This window comes from Terrapene carolina, unplaced genomic scaffold (genome assembly GCF_002925995.2).
Source record: "Terrapene carolina triunguis isolate 2854851 unplaced genomic scaffold, T_m_triunguis-2.0 Scaffold112, whole genome shotgun sequence".
In the NCBI taxonomy this organism is placed as follows: domain Eukaryota; kingdom Metazoa; phylum Chordata; order Testudines; family Emydidae; genus Terrapene; species Terrapene triunguis.
The window spans coordinates 18,586,787-18,606,736 of record NW_020664463.1 but is presented as its reverse complement, the minus strand read 5'-3'; the positions used below and the strand labels follow the sequence as shown (position 1 = coordinate 18,606,736).

Below are 19,950 nucleotides of genomic sequence, written 5' to 3'. Positions count from 1 at the left end.
GCAGAGGGTTGGTGTGTGGGGGTGAGGGCTGGAGGGGTGGGGCTGGGGATGAGGGGTTCACGGTGCAGGAGGGGAATCAGGGCTGGGGGAGAGGGTTAGGGTGCAGGAGGATGAGGGCTGGGGATGAGGGGCTTGGGATGTGGGAGGGGGTCAGGGCTAGGGCAGAGAGTTCAGGTGCGAGGGTGAGGTCTGCGGGGTCGGGCCAGGGATTCAGGAGGGGTTCAGGGCTGAGGTAGAGGGTTGGGGTGCAGGGGGGTGAGAGCTCTGGCTGGGGGTGCAGGCTCCGGGATGGGGCAAGGCTGGGGATGAGGAGTTTGGGGTGCAGGCAGGTTGCCCCGGGGCTGGGGACAGAGAGGAGGACGCTCCCTAGCCCTCTCCCCGCCGTCAACAGCAAGCTCCGTGGGAGGGGCCCCTCTTTCCCTCTCAGCAGCACATTTACCCCGCACCACTGTCACTGCATGTGCTCCTAGGGCCCCTCTCAGGTCCAGGAAGCCCTCCCCTGCGGTGTGTGCTGGGGGGGGCTGCCATCATGTGTGTGCCTCCTCCCCTGCTGCTGCCCCCACTGGGGATGAGGGGTGGGGCTGCCCCTTGCCCAGCGTGGGCGGGAGCGGTGACTGCGGGCAGCGGGGGCGGGGGGACCTGTGCTGGTGGGGAGGATCCTGCCGGAAAAGGGAAGGGTCCGAGGCGGAAGGGCAGGGGCAGGGGCAGCCTGCCTGGCACCTGTGGGAGGGGGACACTAGGGCCCTGCGGCAGCAGTTGATGCCGGGAGCCGGCAGCACGGAGCTGCAGGAGGCAGCTACCCGCTTCAGGCAAGGATGCTCCAGGGCCCGGGGGAGGCACGTGGGGACAGCAGGCAGCGCCGGGGGAGAGACTCAGCCCCGAACATTAGTGGAGCTGGGCCCCTGGGCCCTGAATATTGCTGGAGCCCAGGCACCACAGGCCCATATAACTCGCCGCCCCTGCCCATACGCTTTTTGGTGGCCAGGCTGCTAATCTCTCCTCCCATGATACATTCCAATCAAGACAAAACTTTCCAGAACTGGGCTGCTGCCCTTCTTCCTGTGAAATGATTCAGCTGCAATTCCCTAACCCTTGAGAAGCCTCCTCTCCTGACCTGATCCAGCTCTGGAAACATCCTGGCTGAGGCTGACCCAATCCAATTTAGACACAACCACAAAGGCATGGTTACAGACTCTCCTTTCCTAATCTGATCCAGTTCCGAGGCACCCTCAGTAACTAAGTAGCAGATGGTTCCACCTGTCCTCCAAATCCAGTTCAAAATATACCCTCCGGTGTCTGCGTCCTCTGCTTGACGCAGTCAGGTTCCCATTCACTCTCTAGTGACCAGGTCACCAAACACTTCTTCCTGGCTGAATCCATCTGGAATACATCATCAGGGAGCTAGTTTATAGCCACCTCCTCTGGCTCAATCCAGCTCCATCATGCCCTCTGAGGATCAGGTTGCAGATGTCTCCTCGCCAGTTCCATCCATATCCCATACACTTTCCACTGATGACCTCTACACACCTTCTTACCCAGGCCTCTTCCATCTCCAAAACACCCTCTAAGAACCAAGTCACAGAAACCTGCTTTCTGTCCTGATCCAGTTCTAAACCTTGTCCAGCTCCAGAGCCAACACCTTCCTCCCCTAACCCTAGGCAGCTCTGATGCACTCTCCAGAGCAGGGGTCACAGACTCTGCCTTTCTCTGTGCCTATTCAGCTCTAATACATCCTCCAGTGTTATGGTCACACACCCTCCCCCCATGTCCTGGCTGAGCTCAGAACCATCCTTCAGCACTGGTGTTACAGGTGCTGCTGCCACAATCCGATCCAGCTCCAGTCTCCCCTCTAGTAATTCCCCTATAGTTGTATTTGCATACAAATATTTAAAACTTAACAGATGAATTAGGTGGGGAGGGAGAAGTATTTTTATTGACAGACTAATTCAGGATGTTTTCAAAGGGGTCGCAAGGTGATTACATGGGGGTCACAAGCTGTCAACTCTGTGGGGCTGACAGCTGCCAAGCCCTCATTAAATTAAATTAAATTAGCCTGCCTGCCCCCCCATTTTTAATTTATAAGGCGGGGGGGGGGTCACACTCAGAGGCTTGCTGTGTGAAAGGGGTCACCAATACAAAAAGTTTGAAAACCACTGGACTAATTCAACTACACGAGCAGGAGAGCCAGAAACTCCTGTGAGCTGAAAAGACCAGTTCAGACAGGTTATCACAGACCTGCACCCACACAACTCAATCCGTAAAACAAGTTAAGAGCCCTACATCCACAGAGAAGAACACTGTTACCTAGCAACTTTGGCATGATGAGTGTCAGATACAGCACAACCAGGTCACTACCCCTCCTCACATGATCCAGCTTCAATGCACCCCTGCTGGATTAAACAACATCCTCCTCATCCTGAATACACGGACCAGAATCCCATTTCTCAGGTCCTGCTCAGACCCCACTCCCCATCCCCAACACAGAAACTGAGGGACAAACTGACTTGGACACACATTTGTGCCCCAACTGCATATTCTGGGCCCACCCCACCCACCACCGTAATTACAGCATCATTTGAGGCTGCAGCATAAGCCTTCATGAAATTTAGGGAATGGTAATGGACAATGATTTGGACAACGGACAACAGATAGGAGTTTGCAATGCAATATTCCAGCAAAAATGGCCTGTGTAATTCTGATAGCAGACGGCTCTTTAACCTAGCAGGAAAAGGCATAACAAGATCCAATGGCTGGAAACTGAAGCTAAACAAATTCAGACAAGAAATAATAAGGCACACATTTGTAACAGTGAGGGTAATTAACAATTTTGGAACAATTTATCTGTGGATGTGGTAGATTTTCCATCACTTTAAGTCTTTAAATCAAGACTGGGTGTATTTCTAACAGAAAGTTCAAACAGAAGTTTTGAGCTTGGTATCTAAATTATTAGGTGAGGTTCTTTAGCCTGTGGTATACAGGAGGTCACACTTGATGATTGTATTGGTTCATTCTGGCCTCAGAAGCTATTAATTTGGGGCTGCATAAGCAGAGGCTTCACATCCTGGAGCAGGGAGTCAATGTTCCCTCGCTACATGGCTCAGACATGGACAAAACTACATCTGTATCACTGAATTCATTTCTGGGTACCTCATTAGCAGAAAAGAAAATAGGGAGTTCAGAGAAGAGCTACAACAATGAAAACAACTAGGGAGACTGGAGGGATTGACTTCTGGGAAGAGACTATTAAATTATCTAAACATGTTTAATTTAGCTGAACAGTTACTAGGTGGTGGGCATGATAACATGGAATTGGGAGAATAACTCAAAACAATGTATTTGCTTCATTTTGCTAGTTTTTGCTAGTTGGAAATTGTCTGTCAACAGGCCACGGTTTTTTTTCCTGATTTGTTCACCATACAAAGTTGGAGCCATTTTGATTAGATACGTAAGTCACAAGGTAAATTTTGGTTCCCTGATGGGATGTCTGGTGTGAATACTCACAAGTCTGAATTCAAAAATCTTTCCATAAATATTTTACAATCTTTCTTAAACTGTGCCTTGCTAGGATAACCATGCAAAGTGAACACAAAAGGGGCATGAACGCAAATGGAGAAAGTTCATTTTAATTTTCTTCAGATTAACATTTGTAGAAAACTTTTTGCCACGTGCACCCACCCCTAGATAGCAGTCTAGAACTCTTTGAAAAGAGTGAACCCCAAAGAAGGAGCGGAATTATTAGGGCAGTGCAAGAGACTATGACTCAGAATAGTGGGATGAAATTAGGAAAGGCCTGAATATCAGGAATAACTTTCTGTCAGTGAGATTGATTAGGCTGTGAAATAGCTTCCCAAAGAAAGTTCAGAAGCCCCATTGCTTGGGGCAGTTAACACATGACTGGACAGCTGTGTGAACTACTAACATGAACTATAGGGGACAATCCCACATTAGCAGAGTGACGGACTGGATCTGAGCTAGCAGGGCTTGTCCATCCATAGGGATGAGGAGTATTTTTCTCCTGAAATGCAGTTTCAACTTAATGGTCTGGATCACATGTGTCTCTTCCCTGAAACCTTACTCAATTCCAATACACTGAATGGAGTATGGATCACACATATACTTTTCCCCTGAACCAGTCCAGCTCACATTCACCCTCCAGGAATGGGATCAGAGCTCCTCCCCTTGTCCACTCCATCTCCAATAGATTATCCAATTAACAAGTCACCAGCTCCGTCTCTTCTGATGCTCTCCAGCTCCAAAACATGGCTAAGGACCACATCACAGAAACCTCTTCTCTGACCCAATCCAGCTCTGCAATATCCTAAGGAATTGGCATACAGCCGCCTCCTCCCCTGACTGTATACACCTCCATTATAACCCCTGGAACAGTCACAAATGCCTCCTCCTCACAACCAGTCCATCTCAACAAATCTCTCCTTCCCACTCCCAATCCAGTATTCTCTATGGAGCCTACAGAGGCCTCCTTCCCAGATCTGACCTAGCTCCCACACAACCTCTGGGTCTGTGACAGGAGCACAACAGGAAGTGTGAGTGTTATGGGGAGGAGGGGACAGTGCAGTGAGAAATACGGGTGTTAAGGCTTTTAGGTAGGTTCTTGTGACCCCCCCCCCCCAGTCTTTGCTCGTCACATCAAGGTTGCTGGGAGAGGCACTGGAGTCAGGGATTTCCAGACTGTTAGGAGAGCAAGAGGAGAAGCGTAGTATTCAGGTACCCTGAACCTCACTCTCCTGACTTCCAGCAAACTCCTTCATGCCATAAAAGTCATAAGACTCAGCAAATAAACTGACGAAGAAAACAAAGTGTCCAGAGTTCAGACAGTCCAGAGCCCCCAGTCACGGTCCTCAATGGCTGCCTCTGGCCGAGAGTTAGCAGACACCAGACTCGGAGGGCAGAGTGGGGGCTCTATTAAACTCTTCGCTGTGAACTGAAACCAGGACTAGACCTAGACCTCAGGCCCTCGCTATTGTCAGGAGGATGGAGGGGGGAGGGGGATGGGAAGAAAGGAGATTTACTCCTTGGGCATTAAACTCAGGGTTTCTGCTTCCTGTACTTAGGGGCACTCTAACCACTGCAGGTTGAATAGAACCCCTGGTTACTTTGCCCACAGGACTCCACCCACTGGGATTTGAACCAGGCCCCTTTGTTACTGTCCCTAAGGACGCAGATCTGCCGATGACTGAACCCAGAACTCCCAGGGTGCCCTCTCCTGAGGGGTCTGTTTCAGGTGAAGACTGAATCCAGACTCTGCGGATACTGTCCTCAGGGAGATATCCACTTTAAGAATTAAACTCAGCCCCCTGATGACTATGCTTGAGGGAGGGAAATATACCTAAGAACCAGGCCCCTGTTTATTATCCCACGGGAGGGAATACTCCCTGGAGATTTCACTCTGTATCCTAAAATGGTGGGCCGATCTCCTCCCTCTCTCCTGGCTGCTTTGGTGAAGTTGCCTGTCAGATACCATTACATTCTTGATTAAATCTTCTGACACGGCTCAGCTGGAATTCCTATACAAGGCCTCATGTCTCTCCCTCCCCAATTCCCCCAGGAATGTGGCAATAAAGCAAAGCTTTCCCTCGCATAGTACTGCTAAGAGAGACAGAATCCAGTTCTCTTACCTGCTGGGTGTCACATCCTTGATTTTTGGGCCAGTGCTTTGCTTTGAGCCCAGTTCCGGTAGCTGCTCCTGCTGTCGCTTCTGCAATTGGAATCAGGTTTAAGTTTTTCTGTCTTCCCTGAGGCTGAAGGTATTTCATTTGTGTCTAACTTTTCAGGTGAGTAGGGCACACCTACTCTAGCTGGGAGAGACAGGAAGCAAGGAGAGCTACAGGCTGATTGGTCTTCTCTGCAGTGCAGAGTCTAGTAAGGAAATACAGAACTCACAATCACAGACCAAGTTAAGAGAGGAGAGAGAGAAAGAAAGCTGAGCACAAAGAAAAGTGAAAGAATAATACAGGGAGACAAGAGGGGATGAAAGGAGAGACAGGAAGGAAGGTTACAACCTTAGATTATTTACCCATTAAGAAGTCACCACACTTTTAAAAACTAAAAAGTCTGAGTCTGGGATTTTTCTGGTGGCAAAGCTAGTGCTTGGGCCAGTATCGTCTAGAAATGTAAAGTTGAATCACAACTGGTTTGCTTTTTTATTTCACCTTAAAAACCTAAGCGGATCCAATATTGCCAGCCTCAACCATTCAACAATCAGGCCCTAAGAAATAATGGCTTAAAAATCATGGGGTTTTTTTATTTTTAAATAAGTGTGTGTGTGGGGGGGGGGTTAATTTGTGCTTTCTGGCTTCTGAGCCTTAAGGGCCCACTTGAGTCATGTCTTCAAGCATTTCTCTACAAACATGAGGGCTAGAGACTTTATTTTTAAACAAAAGCAGATATTCTCATGCCAAGTCTCAAGCTCCAACAGCTGGACCTCAAGAGAAAACACCAAATCTTGTGTGAGTTGGCAACACTGCAAATGACAGAAATAAAAGGAACAAGCAGCAGGGCTCCACTTCTGCAGCAGGAGACTGTGGGGAACCTCAGGACTACCACTGGGATTTTCAATGAGGTCTAAGGGCATTAGGCACCCTAAGCCCATAGAAATTCAGTGGGGTTTGGAACTCTAACTGCCTTCAGATCCTTTGAAACGCCCAGCCCACAACAAGCACACACACACAGATGCATGCATAACATGAGTGAGTTAAATATCCTGAGGAATCATCTCATGAACCCTTCCCCATATCCCTGTGCATAGGGGTAGGATGAGGGTGGACAGGAATCAGCCACATGTGGAGGAAATGCAGAGGCTATCCCTCTCTGCTAGGCAGGTTACAGCTAGAGCTGGGTGAAATATTTTGACCCAAACTTTTTTCGGTGAAATATGCAGATTCAGCCCCACTGAAACTTTAAATGAGTTAGTGTTGATTTTGACAAATTGTTTCAGCAAAAAACAAAACCTAAACCAATGGCAAAAATACAATCAAAATGGTTTTACTTCTTCAGATTGAAATGTTTTTATTTTTCAATTCAAAACGCCTTTTCGTTTCAGTTTCCTTTTTTTACAGGTAAAGTGTGTTCAAAAATCAGATGCATGTTTTGTTTGACACAAACAAAATTTTTTCAACTTTCTGATTCGCCAAAAATTTCTACCCAACTCAATTTTTTTTCCAGAATTGCCAGTGAACCAAAAAAAAAAATCTGTTATCCACCCCGTTCTAGCTATGGCCCTCGAGAGATTCTGTAGGAAGTTCCTTCATTTGAGACAGAAAAGGAGTGGAGTGTGAGAATACAATGGAAAAAAAAAAGGGGGGGGGTGGTGGAAACCCAAGCAATAGAGGAGATAATGAGATGGTACAGGGTGAGGAGGTAGCAGGGGAAAATGAGATAATATGGATCCCAACTGCCCTTTGTTCCAGCCCCGTGGATAATGTCCCTCTCACAATTGACGTCCTGGGGTCAAAAGAGGGGCTACTGGTACATATCATTACATTCAACCTGCTGGTGCTTCTTTCATTGAGATCACTCTGATTCTATCCAAGTGAAAGATGGCAGCCTTCAGTACATGCTTAACTGGTGACAACGAGGATCTGATTTCAAAAGAAGTTTGCCTGAGCAAGGGTCTCAGGAGCTGGCGCTTTGTGATTATATTTCCATCTGGAAGATAGGCAGCCACAAGCAGGATATAAAGCATTGTAAAAAGGCAAGTTACATTTTGGCCCATTGTTCTAGTGGAATCAGCTTATGTTTTTAAAATAAAGTCCAGAGGCTTATTTCCCATGCCACAGGTGTGCCACTTACAGCCACGTTTTCAGGAGGGTTCAGCACAGTCCTATTCCAAAGCTCATTGAAGCCAATCCAAGTCTTGCCACTGATTTCCATAGGCTTTGGACCAGGCCCACATTTTGTGTGTGTCAGTTGTTGTGCTCCCAAACTTGAAGTATTGTGCGTCTGATTTGCACAAGGTACTGAGTGCCCACAGCTGTCTTTGACTTACTGCTGTGAAAGGAGGCAGTGTGGCCTAGTGGATATAGCACTTGACTGGGTCTCTGGGTGCTATTCCTGGTTTGGCCCCTGGGTGACTTTGGACAAATCACTTCCCTTTGCCTCAGTTTCTCCAGCTGTAAAATGGGGATAACGATACTGGCTTCCTTTGTATAGTGCTTTGAGAACTATTGATGAAAAGTGCTATATAAGCGCTATTGTTAAATGACTAATATCCAAAATGCAAAATCATGAGACAGTTGTCATGGAAAATATCACTGATGTGGAAGAATTAAATGCCACTTCTATCAATGCATGTGTGTGTGTGTGTGCGCGTGTGCAGAAAACTGAGGATTTAGTTGCACCATATAGAAGTGACACTGAACTTTACCAGACTGTAGATTTTATAATAATCTTACATCAGGGAATGTCAGGAGGCACCTGACAAATAAAAGCAAGCAAACAAACAAACAAACAAAAAAACGCAGCAGCATAAGAGGGCGAAGCAAAAACGAAACTATAAACAAAGAGCAATTAGAGATTATTGGGACTCAAATCACTTTTTGTGAAGAGATTGAGCTTTTTTTTTTTTAATTTTGCCCATTATGCATAAAGATATACTATCCATTAGAAGCCACTAGGCTAAATTAATCTCTGGTGAAATTGACCTAGTTTCTTTTATGATGTCTCAGAGTTCGAGCAACTACTTTTGTGACACTTGAAATATCTGGGTTTTTCCATCTCATTTCCAAACAATTAGTTTTTTTTCATACAATAAATGTTTATTCAACACATATTTCTAAACCAAGTACAATTTGCTTTGTGTTTGCAATCAGTCCAGTACAACGAGCACTCAGTGTGACGAACAGTGTTTGGAGTGATGAGAAAAGTCAAATGAGTGCCAATGCTATCCATGCTCCCCTTTTGCTCAGAGTGAATGTTAGCACTTGTTCAACGTTTCATGAAAAAAAAATCATCCACTCTAATAAGAAAGATACAGACATGTTATTGTTAAATCAGCAACTGGCAGGAGTGACAGAAGCACATGTTTAGAAAATAAAAAGTACTTTAATCTTTTATATTAGTTTTTCATGACCCTAAAACTATCACCCCCAAAGTGTGGTTTTTTTTTGTTTTGGAAATATGACCACCTTATCTCTAGTGAAACTCCGTTTTAACTCTCTGATTAGATGATGGAGGTTGAAGTAAACTATCTGACCTGCAACTCAATGATGTATTAAAAAACAAACAAACAAAGTTTGTATTTTACACTACGCTCTAAACAACACAGAGATAAGAAGCCTGAATATGATCAAACCAACACCAGTTTTACACTGATGAAATTTCATTGTCTTTAACAGATTCACTCTGGACTTGACTAACATAAGGAAGATCAGGATAAGGCCTGAAGTATTTCAGGTATAGAAGAGTAATTATTTGTTGCTCTTTGCTTGTGTGTGTAGCGAAAAGGAACTAAAAATGCTTTTCTTGTGATAACTCTTAATGTAATTCTCTCTTCCACTACACAGATGCTTGCTTGGAGTTGCTCAAACGAATACAGGACTTTATCTGGTAAAGGGCCTTTATTACATTTTAGACCTTTGCTCACTCAGACTGCAAGGAGAGCATGTAGCTGGTTTGGAATTAGGCCAGCCCTTGGGGGGGGGGAAGCTGAGGAAGCAATTCTACTTGTTAGATTAAGTTGTTTTTTGTCTCAGTGATTACTGTTTTCTGATTGGCTCCTTCCTGATTCTTTGTCAACTCTCTCTCGCTGAGTCTGGAAAGCTATGAGGGCTGCATGCAGGGACTCATTTGCAAGCGATGACACATATAATGAGGTCGCAGTGACCTCGGCATACTGGCTTAGCGTGGCATGTCCAGGTGAAGCCTTAGAATTCCTCCCTGGCCTCAGAGTGCTTGAGACCCCAGACGCTGGAACATGTTTGTTTATGAGGCACTTCTACTTTTAATTTTGTTGGTGAGTTCATCAGCAAATTAGAGATCATGACAAGTATTTAACAGCCTTTGGAAAAGGATAGCATGGAGTGGTAACAGTATAGCAGGGTGCAAAGCCTACAGTTAGCTCTGATTAATATTGGGGGAGATTTTCAAAGGCACAATTGGGGGCTAGATCCACAAAGGAAAAAGGCTCAGCATGGCAGTGCCTAACTTTGCGATGTTCTGCCACCTAGTGGAATTCACAGTCCCAAGTTAGGTGCCCAGGCACAGGGAGAGTTAGGCACCCCAGGGCCGGATTAACCTTTTGTGGGCCTGGCGCCAAACATATTTGTGGGCCCCAATGGAGGCAATGGAGCATGGCGCAGGGAGGTTAGTCCCCAGACCGAGGGGCTAGCCAGGGGCGGCCCCGCTCCGCCCAGCCCAGTATGAGCGCACTATTTACAAACCGGCAGTTGCCAGATGCACAGTGGCCCTGTGATGCCAGCATGCCCCTTCCCCTCAGGGGGCGGGTCCATGCCATGCCACAGAGCTCCCCGCCCAACCCCCCCCCCCGACTCCTTATGGCCAGAGCCCCCCAGGACCCACTATGCCCAGAGCCCCCCCAGACTTCCCTCAGAAATGCACAGCATCCTGCACAACACTACCCCTGCCCAGCACTCCCCTGCCCACAGCCCCACCACAACTGCCCAGCACCCCCCACAGAACCTCCACTCCCTATTGCCCCAACACATACATCTTCCCCGCCCCCTAACAGTCCAGCACCTCCCTGCCCAGTCTCCCCAGAAACCCACTCCCCCACTCTGTGCCTCCCGGCCGCACTCACCGGCTCTGCTGGGAGGTGACTGTCTGCTGGACTGAGCCGGCAGCGCAGCCAGGGCTTGTCCCGGGGCTGGGAATCGCTCTGTCCCTTCAGGAGTGGTGCGATCAGCCAGGCCAAGGCCTGCCCCAGCCGGGCTCCCTCAAGATGCACTTGCCTGGAAGGGCCCAGACAAGCCCCCAACACTGTCCCCATCCCCCCCTCCCCAGGCTGAGACTGGCCAGGCTTCTGCACCAGTCCCAGGCGGCTCAGCTCCGGGGAGACAGGTGGGGTCCCACAGGCCTGGAGCCAGAGGTGCACTGGGCTTCTGAGCATGGGCCCAGCTCCATGGAGCCACTGGCACCATTGTAAACCTGGCACTGTCTATGACTAGGTCAATGAGACAGAGAGGATGACTCTATAACGCTGTGGTTGGGCACTGAGATGGAGACCTGGGTTGAAGACCCTGCTTCACATCAAGGAGAGGAAGGATTTGAATATGCATATTGAGCAGATGTTTTCAGAGAACTATCCACCATGACACCAAGATCTTTTTCTTGAGTGGTAACAGCTAATTTAAACACCATCATTTTGTATATATAGTTGGGATTATGGTTTCCAATATGCATTACTTTGCATTTATCAACACTGAATTTCATCTGCTATGTTGTTGCCCAGTCACCCAGTTTTGTGAGATCCCTTTGTAACTCTTCACCATCTGCTTTGGACTTACAAAACTACCGAGGCTAGTTATCATCTGCAAACTTTATCACAACACTATTTACCCCTTTTTCCAGATCATTTATGAAGATGTTGAACAGTACCGGTCCCAGTACAGACCCCTGGGGGACATCGCTATTTACCACTCTGCATTGTGAAAGCTGACCATTTTGTTCCTGCCCTTTGTTTCCTGTCTTTTAACCAGTTATGATTAAGGCTGCATGTCTGTCATGGAAGTCACGGATTCTGTGACTTTGTGACCTCCGTGACTTCTGCAGCGGCCGGTGCTGGCTTAGGGGCTGTCCCAGGCTCCCTGCAGCTACCGGCTACCAGCATGTCCCTGCAGCTCCCAGAGGAGGGGCGGCCAGGGGGCGCCGTGCTGTCCACGCCCGCTGATGTCACCCCCACAGCTCCCATTGGTAGGAAGCCTGCCAGCCCTGACAACCCTTTCCCCCCCACAACACCAGTGGGGGTCCCGGGCCACCCCCCCAGACCACCCCTGCCCAGCCCCCGCAGCCCCCACCCAAGTTTTAGTTAGGGGTATATAGTAAAAATCATGGACAGGTCATAGGCCGTGAATTTTTGTTTACTGCCCGTGACCTGGCCATGACTTTTACTAAAAATACCCATGACTAAAACATAGCCTTAGTTATGATCCATGAGAGGACCTTCCCTCATCCCAACTACTTAATTTCCTTAAGGGCCTTTGATGTGGGACCTTGTCAAGTTTTTCTGAAAATCCAAGTACACTATAGTCAACTGGATCATCCTTATCTACATAGCATTCTCTAAGGATGACAAGAAGTAATAGATTTGTAAAGGAGAGTCATGCCTCACCAAAGCTATCTTGACTCTTCCCCCAATATTTGACAAAGATGGTCAGATTGACAAGGTAAAGTCTAGTGATGAGTGCACTCTGCACATCTGGAGGACAGACAGTCTGATCAGGATGGATTCTGTCAAGGGATTGGGACTCTTCTGGCAAAATATCTAGCACAGCTGCAGAAGGGAAGCAGGCATTTGCCTGCAGTTGTGCCTGTGGCCACTAGCTACTGCTGGGGTGCAACACCTCTCCCTGGTGGATCAAAGCCAGGAGTGGGTACTGCAGCTGGGAGGCAGCAGTAGTGGTGATAGGAGGAAGATTGCAGCAGCAACAGGACCAGCACCACCAGAGGGTGGAGTGGGGAGGGGAAGGCTTCCCCAGCACAAATCACACTAACTGAACAGTCCCTTCACCCCAGCAGCCCCTAACTGCAAGAGACCCCTATCCTCTTAGCAGTCCCAGCACCTCCTCCTCCAGGAGTCCTAGTACCCATCTACCCTCCCATCCAGCAGACCCCCTACCCTAGAATCCTTTTCACCACAGTATGCACTTGCTCCCCACCAGCAGCCCCAGCACCTTCTACTCTCCCAGAAGTTCCCTGGAGCTTTAGCACCACCTACCTTGGGTGCCAACAATCCCAGTAGTTACTGACCTACCTACACCCCACATCAGCTTCCCACTCAGCATCTTCCCCTCCTGCCAAACACCCACCCACTTGTCCCAGCCAGAGCTTTGTGCAGCTCCATGGCCCACCCGCACCACTGCTTTGAACAAGGTATTCTGCCTATCAGCTTGAGTTTCTGGCTACATATAAAAAAAATATTGGCAAATATGCCAATTAGCTCATTTTATAATTTGCAAAAAGTGTCACCCATAGAAGAAAACTGCCAAAACTGGGCAGATCTGATTGTTATTTACTGTTCGTTTATGGTGGTGCCAAGACACACCAGGTAGTTCCAAACATCTCAGAAAGTACAGCCTGTGCTCTAAACAGCTCTCTAGCTACAGAGGGATCCAAAGTCTGAGGGGAAAGACCCAGCTCAACATTACAAACACACAGACACCCAGAGTACTCACAGTCCTAGACTTTACCTATATTCTAGGACACTAACTACCTCTACTAGAGGAAATTATCTTAATCTGAATGCATCTTGAAAGTTCCAAACCTTAAAGTAAGTCAGAATTTAAATATAAGACACCAAAATTGATAATACCCAAAATTAAAAAGAAAACTGTAATTATGTCAGCGCCCCCCCAAAATGACTTCCTTATAACAAAAAGAAAACCTATTGAATAAACACTTAAAAAACAGACTAATAAAAGTTATGCTTCTTAGAGTGACTACTTACCCCCTGACAGTGCTTCTATATCATGATGCCAACTTTTCCCAACCTAGTACTAAAAATTTCCCAAATCTGGTGAAAAATTCCCAGATAAAGTTTTTTACAGTGCTTCTATATCCTGGGAAATTTCCCCAAACCTGGGAATTTGTGAGTAAAATGTTTGAATGAAAAGTCCCAATTTCCCAAGTTGAAACATTTTACTCACTGCCCCCAGAACAACTATTACTAAGCTCAGAGTGACATGCAAATGCCTGTTCTCACTAAGCTCAGAGTGACATGTCTCATCCTTATCTACAGGATTTTCAAATCTAGGGCCTCAAAGTACAGTTGAAGCAGCAAGTACTTAATTATTCTTACAAGGAATTACCCCCAGAATAATGTCAAAAGGCATACTTAATACTACTACCTGGTTTGCAAACTATCCCTTCCTCCCATTGAAGGACATTCGCTAGGCCCTGCCCCTCTCAGGCAGATGGCCTGGATAGGGGTCTCTGAGAAATGTACCTGAGCCCCCAAGTTAACATTCAGATGCCAACAATGAAGAGTGGCAGGGGGAAGGTTTGCCTGTGGGGTCTTTGTACTGGCCAACATTTACACGCCAAAAAATTTTTTTTTTTAAACTTGATTTTCGGCCTAGCCTAGACTGCTGATTCAGCCGTTGGTGTAGCTGTAGTAGCGCAAGCCTTAACGTTGTCAGGCAAAGCTGCTATTTGCACCCGGGGAGCTTACCCCCGAGTTTCAAGAAGCAGCAGCGTCCAGATGTGCAAATACTGGCGTTGCTTGTTTACACCAATGGCTGCAAGTGTGCAAATCCCCAGTCTAGACAAAATTGTAGAGTGATTGCCAATGGCACAGGTGTTCTCAACCCATTGGTGAGTTCATGGCAGGTCCTCTGTCATATTACTGGAACCCAACCCAAAGAAGAGAACCTGGAAACCCCCATCAATAAATGCTGTCATTCTTAATTCTAGCTCCCAGTGAATTAATGTACTGCCTCCTCCACCACCACACACACACACACACACACCTGGATTAAGGCAACCAGGGGTCCCATTATGGCCTTACCTTAGTCCCTGCCCTTCCACTTGGAATAGCACTGCAAGGGGGCCCTCTTCCCCACCTGCAGAGACAGGAGCAGTGGCATAGGACCACTTTCTCCTGCAAAGAATGGCAGCAGCCTCCCCTCCCCATCTTTAAGGAGCAGCGGGAATAGACCCTGTAGAGAGGCAGGAGTAGCAGCATGCCGACTATAAAAGTCCCATGCAAAGGCCTGTTCTCACTTTCTGGTGACATTGTAAATAAGAAGCAGGCAGCATTATCTCCCATAAATGTAAACAAACTTGTTTGTCCTCGCGATTGGCTGAACAAGAAGTAGGACTGAGTGGAATTGTAGGCTCTAAAGCAGGGGTTGGCAACCTTTCAGAAGTGGTGTGCCAAGTCTTCATTTATTCACTCTAATTTAAGGTTTCGCGTGCCGGTAGTACATTTTAACGTTTTTAGAAGGTCTCTCTCTATAAGTCTATAATATATAACGAACCTATTGTTGTATGTAAAGTGAACAAGGTTTTTAAAATGTTTAAGAAGTTTCATTTAAAATTAAATTAAAATGCAGATCTATCAATTTCGTGCAGTGGTTCTTAACCTGGGGTGCACCCCCCCCCCCGGGGGTGCAAGATGCCCTTTCTGGGGGTGCGAGACATGAGAGATTTTTTTAGAAGATGGGGGTGGCTGCAGAGCGCTGGGTCCAGGCCAGGAGTAGAGCCCTGGGCTGGCTGCTGGTACCCCAGGCCGGCAGCGGGCTGAGCAGGGCCAGAGGCCTGGACCCCGGCTGGCAGGGGGCCAGGCAGCTGGAACCCCAGACCAGCAATGAGGTGAGAGAGGCCGCGGCTGGTATCCCAGGCCGGCAGCAGGCTGAGCGGGGCTGATGGCCAGGACCCCGGCTGGCAAGGGGCCAGCGGCCGGAACTCCAGACTGTCAGCAGGCTGAGCGGGGTGGCGGACAGAACCCCAGACCGACAGCGGCTCACACACTGCCGGTTTGGGGTTCCGTCTGCCGGCTCCTGCCAGCCGGGGTCCTGGCCACCGGCCCCGCTCAGCCTGCTGATGGCCTAGGGTTCCGTTCACCCAGGCAGGCAGCGGGCTGAACAGGGCCGGCAGCAGCGTGCCAGTAAAAATTGGCTTGCGTGCCGCCTTTGGAAACGTGCCGCAGGTTGCCAACCCCTGCTCTAAAGTTTTGCATTGTTTTGTTTTTGAGTGCAGTTATGTAACAAAAAAAAGATCAATATTTGTAAGTTGCATTTTCATGACAAAGAGATTGCACTACAGTAGTTCTATGAGGTGAATTGAAAAATACTGTTTATCATTTTTACAGTGCAAATATTTGTGATAAAAATAATAATATAAAGTGAGCAGTGTACACTTCTGTGTTGTAATAGAAATCAATATATTTGAAAATGTAGAAAAACATCCAAAATATTTAATAAATTTCAATTGGTATTCTATTGTTTAACAGTGCAATTAAAACTGTGAATAATTGCAATTAATGTTTTTAATAGCGATTAATTTTTTTTAATTAATCACATGAGTTAACTGCGATTAATCGACAGCACTAGTTCAGAGAAAAAAAGATACTGCAACTGGGTATGTTTTTTGTGGATCTGGAAAAGGTCATGATCATGTACCAAGAGAATTAGGTTAGTGGAGTTTGTGGCAAAGAGGTGTGCCGGAAAGATATGTCTATCTTTCCAGGATATGTATGATAGAGTGAATATTGTAGTCAAAATTAAATGGGGCTACAGTAAAGAATTTCCAGTACACATTGGCCCTCATCAGAAGTCAGTGTTGAGCCTTTTTTTTTTGTCATGGATGGGATAAAGGAGAATATACAAAGGGAGCTGTTTGCATATATCCCTATGTTGTCACCAGAAGATTGAGAGACCCTGCCAACCCATTCTGAACAGAGGCAACATAGTTTTGAGCGGGCTGGGTTTATAGTGGATGTTGGTAAGACAAACCTAGGATAACTGAGGGTGGAGGACTCACCATAAAGGATAGCACAGTCAGAGAGGTCAGAAGAGTGAAAATTTAAATACCCAACATCAATGGTTGCTAATGATGGTGCCATCCTGAATGATGCCTGGCATCGTACTAAAGCTGCTTGGTACAAATGGTGGGAGTTGACCGCACTTCTCCATGACAAAAAGATGCCAATATTATTAAAAGGCATAGCATATAAAACTGTAATTCAACCTATCTTAATCAATGGAAAAGAGACTTGGCCAGCCGCAAGAAAGGAAATCAGTATGCTGTCCACCATGCTAATAAAGATGTTGAAATGATCAGATGGTTGGACACATCACAATAGGAAACAAAACAAGGTTATAAGGAGTTTAATGTGGGATTACTCCATTTGACAACAAGTGGAGTGAGACTAGGCTACATCAGCATGGGCATATCCAGCTGAGATTGTAAAAAAAAAAAAAATAGAATAGCTGAGCCATTATATTCAATTATAAAAGTAAACATATTTACACAGCAGAAGACAGAGAAATCAATTAATTTCTTTCCAACTAGCCTAATAAGAGTTTCTGTCAAAAACAAGAAACACTACTGAACAACAGCAACAAAAAAGAGCTACAGTTACACAAACTATGAGTCTCAGAGTAAATGCCCAAATCTAGACGATATAGACTACTATTAAGATGGCTCATCTCTCCTCACTCACTAACAGTATTTTCAACCCTAGGCATAACAGTAAAGAGGAAATAACAATGACGGGATTCACACTGAAAAAGGATTTCCACAAAAATGGCAAAAATGCATCCTTACTCATTTTATTGGGTATGCAAATTAGCACCTGCTCCCATTGGAGGACATGGAATAAGCCACACCCCCTTTTAGGCAAAGCAGCTGGATGGTAGCCATGGAAAATAATCAGAATCAGAGACAAACTTTCCCAGACTCTATGGGTTGGTAGGGAATGGTGTGCAGCTGGGTCTTCAAATCTGTGATCATCTTGAGGCCGATTTTTTGTTTGTTTGTTTTAATGTGCATGAATGTTTTTAGGCTTGGCCTAGACTGGTGATTCACTGCATTACAGCCATTGCTCAGCCTCTAACTGTAGAGGCTGTGTCTGACTCCACCCCACAGAAAGGCAGGAGCAGCATCACAAGGACCCCTAGTACTTACCAAAAATCCATCCCAGTGATTGCTTGTGTGGAAGCACTTAGCTGGCTCCACTGTTCTCCTCCTGCCTCACACAGAGTCCTTGACTACGTTGCTGGGGGCAATGCCCTGAGGGCAAAGAAATTCACATTCCATTAAGACAGCTGGGGAAATTAGCCCCTCACAGAGTTATTGTTTCAGGCAGTCTGCAGAGTCATCATTCCATTAGTGGTGTTTCTATATCCTGGGAAATTTCCCCAAATCTGGAATTTTTGAGAAAAATGTTTGAATGAAAAGTCCCAATTTCCCAAGTTGAAACATTTTATTCACAAATTCCCAGGTTTGGGGAAATTTCCCAGGATATAGAAACACTGTAAAAAACTTTATCTAGGAATTTTTCACCAGATTTGGGAAATTTTTAGCACTAGGCTGGGAAAAGTTGGCATCACGATATAGAAGCACTGTCCGTTAGTTACACCATGTTGTGACGTTATTGATATAATCTGGGACCATATAGAACATGGTTGCAACCAAAGTTCTGTTGTGGCACCAAATCTTGTATAAAGGGGGTCAAATGAGGTGTCTAAGACAAGGTTATGGGCTGCTGGTTATAATTATGCTGTCTATATGTGTGTATCAGTTTTGTAGTTGAAGTTATGAATATTGGCTCTATACTGTCTGTATTTCAAACTTATGCTGTGCTTCTGGAAAACATCCCAGACAAGTTGATGTTAGCTCTGCCTATCCTGCTGGATGGCCCATTAAGGACCATCAGCTATACAGTTGACCCATTGAGAGAAGGCAAATACACCTTGCAACTCAGCAAAGTATGCAGGGACTGGCCCATGTGACTCCAGACTCCATTTTGCTGTAATTTTCCACAGTAAGAACAAAGAGGTGTTCTTACACCTGGAAAAGACTATAAAAGGCGGATGCCTCGTCTCCATCTTGTCTTCAATTCTGCTTCATACCTCTGGAGGAACTTTGCTACAAACTGAAGCTCTGAACAAAGGACTGATGACCGATCCCAGCTGGGGATGTATTCCAGAGATTTGATTTTGAACCTGCAGTTTATTTCATCACTGCTACAAGCCTGAACCAAGAACTTTGCCATTACTGTATGTAATTGATTCCATTTAACCAATTCTAGCTCTCATCTATATCTTTTTCCTCTTATGAATAAACCTTTAGATTTTAGATTCTAAAGGATTGGCAACAGCGTGATTTGTGGATAAGATCTGATTTGTATATTGACCTGGGTCTGGGGCTTGATCCTTTGCGATCAGGAGAACCTTTTTCCTTTTAATGGGGTATTGATTTTCATAACCATTTGTCCCCATAACAAGTGGCACTGGTGGTGATACTGGGAAACTGGAGTGTCTAAGGGAATTGCTTGTGTGACTTGTGGTTAGCCGGTGGGGGGAGACCAAAGTCCTCTTTGACTGGCTGGTTTAGTTAGCCTTAGAGGTGGAAAAACCCCAGCCTAGGGCTGTAACTGCCCTGTTTTAAGCAATTTGTCCTGAATTGGCACTCTCAGTTGGGTCCTGCCAGAACCGCATCATTACACATGTCTCCCAAGATTTCTTTACAGCTATAACTGCTAGAAACTTACCTTAGAAAAGAATGAACAGTGACATACCAAGGACCTCCTCCCAATATACCTCCCCAACAGAGACTAATTTAAAAAGACAGAGCCACAACACAAAAAGACAAAGACACCCCAGAACAACAATTCTTTTCTTTCAAACTAACCAAATAATGGTCTTCTACAAAGGCAGAAAACCCTGTTAAACAAATACTAAAAGAGCTATAGTTACACAAATTACGCTGCCCAGTGTGACTGCCCAAACCTGCATGATATCTACTAAGCTCAGGGTGACTCGACTCCAGCTCTCCCTCTCTCTCTTCCTCCAACAGTAATTCAAACTGATGGATAACACTGGAAATTAAATAACGATATGATTAATTCTTAACAAGTATTTCCCCCAAAATAATGTCAAAAGGTGTATTTAATGGTCACCTGTGGTATGCAAATTAGCATTTGCTCCCATTGGAGGACACTGAATAAACCACAGCTCCTCCCAAACACAAGTGCTTGGTGGGAGCCTTTGGCGACATGGCACTTAACCTCCAAAATCAGAGACAAACTTTATC

General features: G+C 46.2%; 1 non-coding gene across 1 annotated transcript; it reads right to left on the bottom strand.

Moving 5' to 3' along the window:
- Window positions 1–19,553: 19,553 nt before the first annotated feature.
- Window positions 19,554–19,615, bottom strand: LOC112123345. Its single transcript, XR_002909519.1, has one exon. It is a non-coding gene; the product is annotated as a U7 small nuclear RNA (small nuclear RNA).
- Window positions 19,616–19,950: the final 335 nt, after the last annotated feature.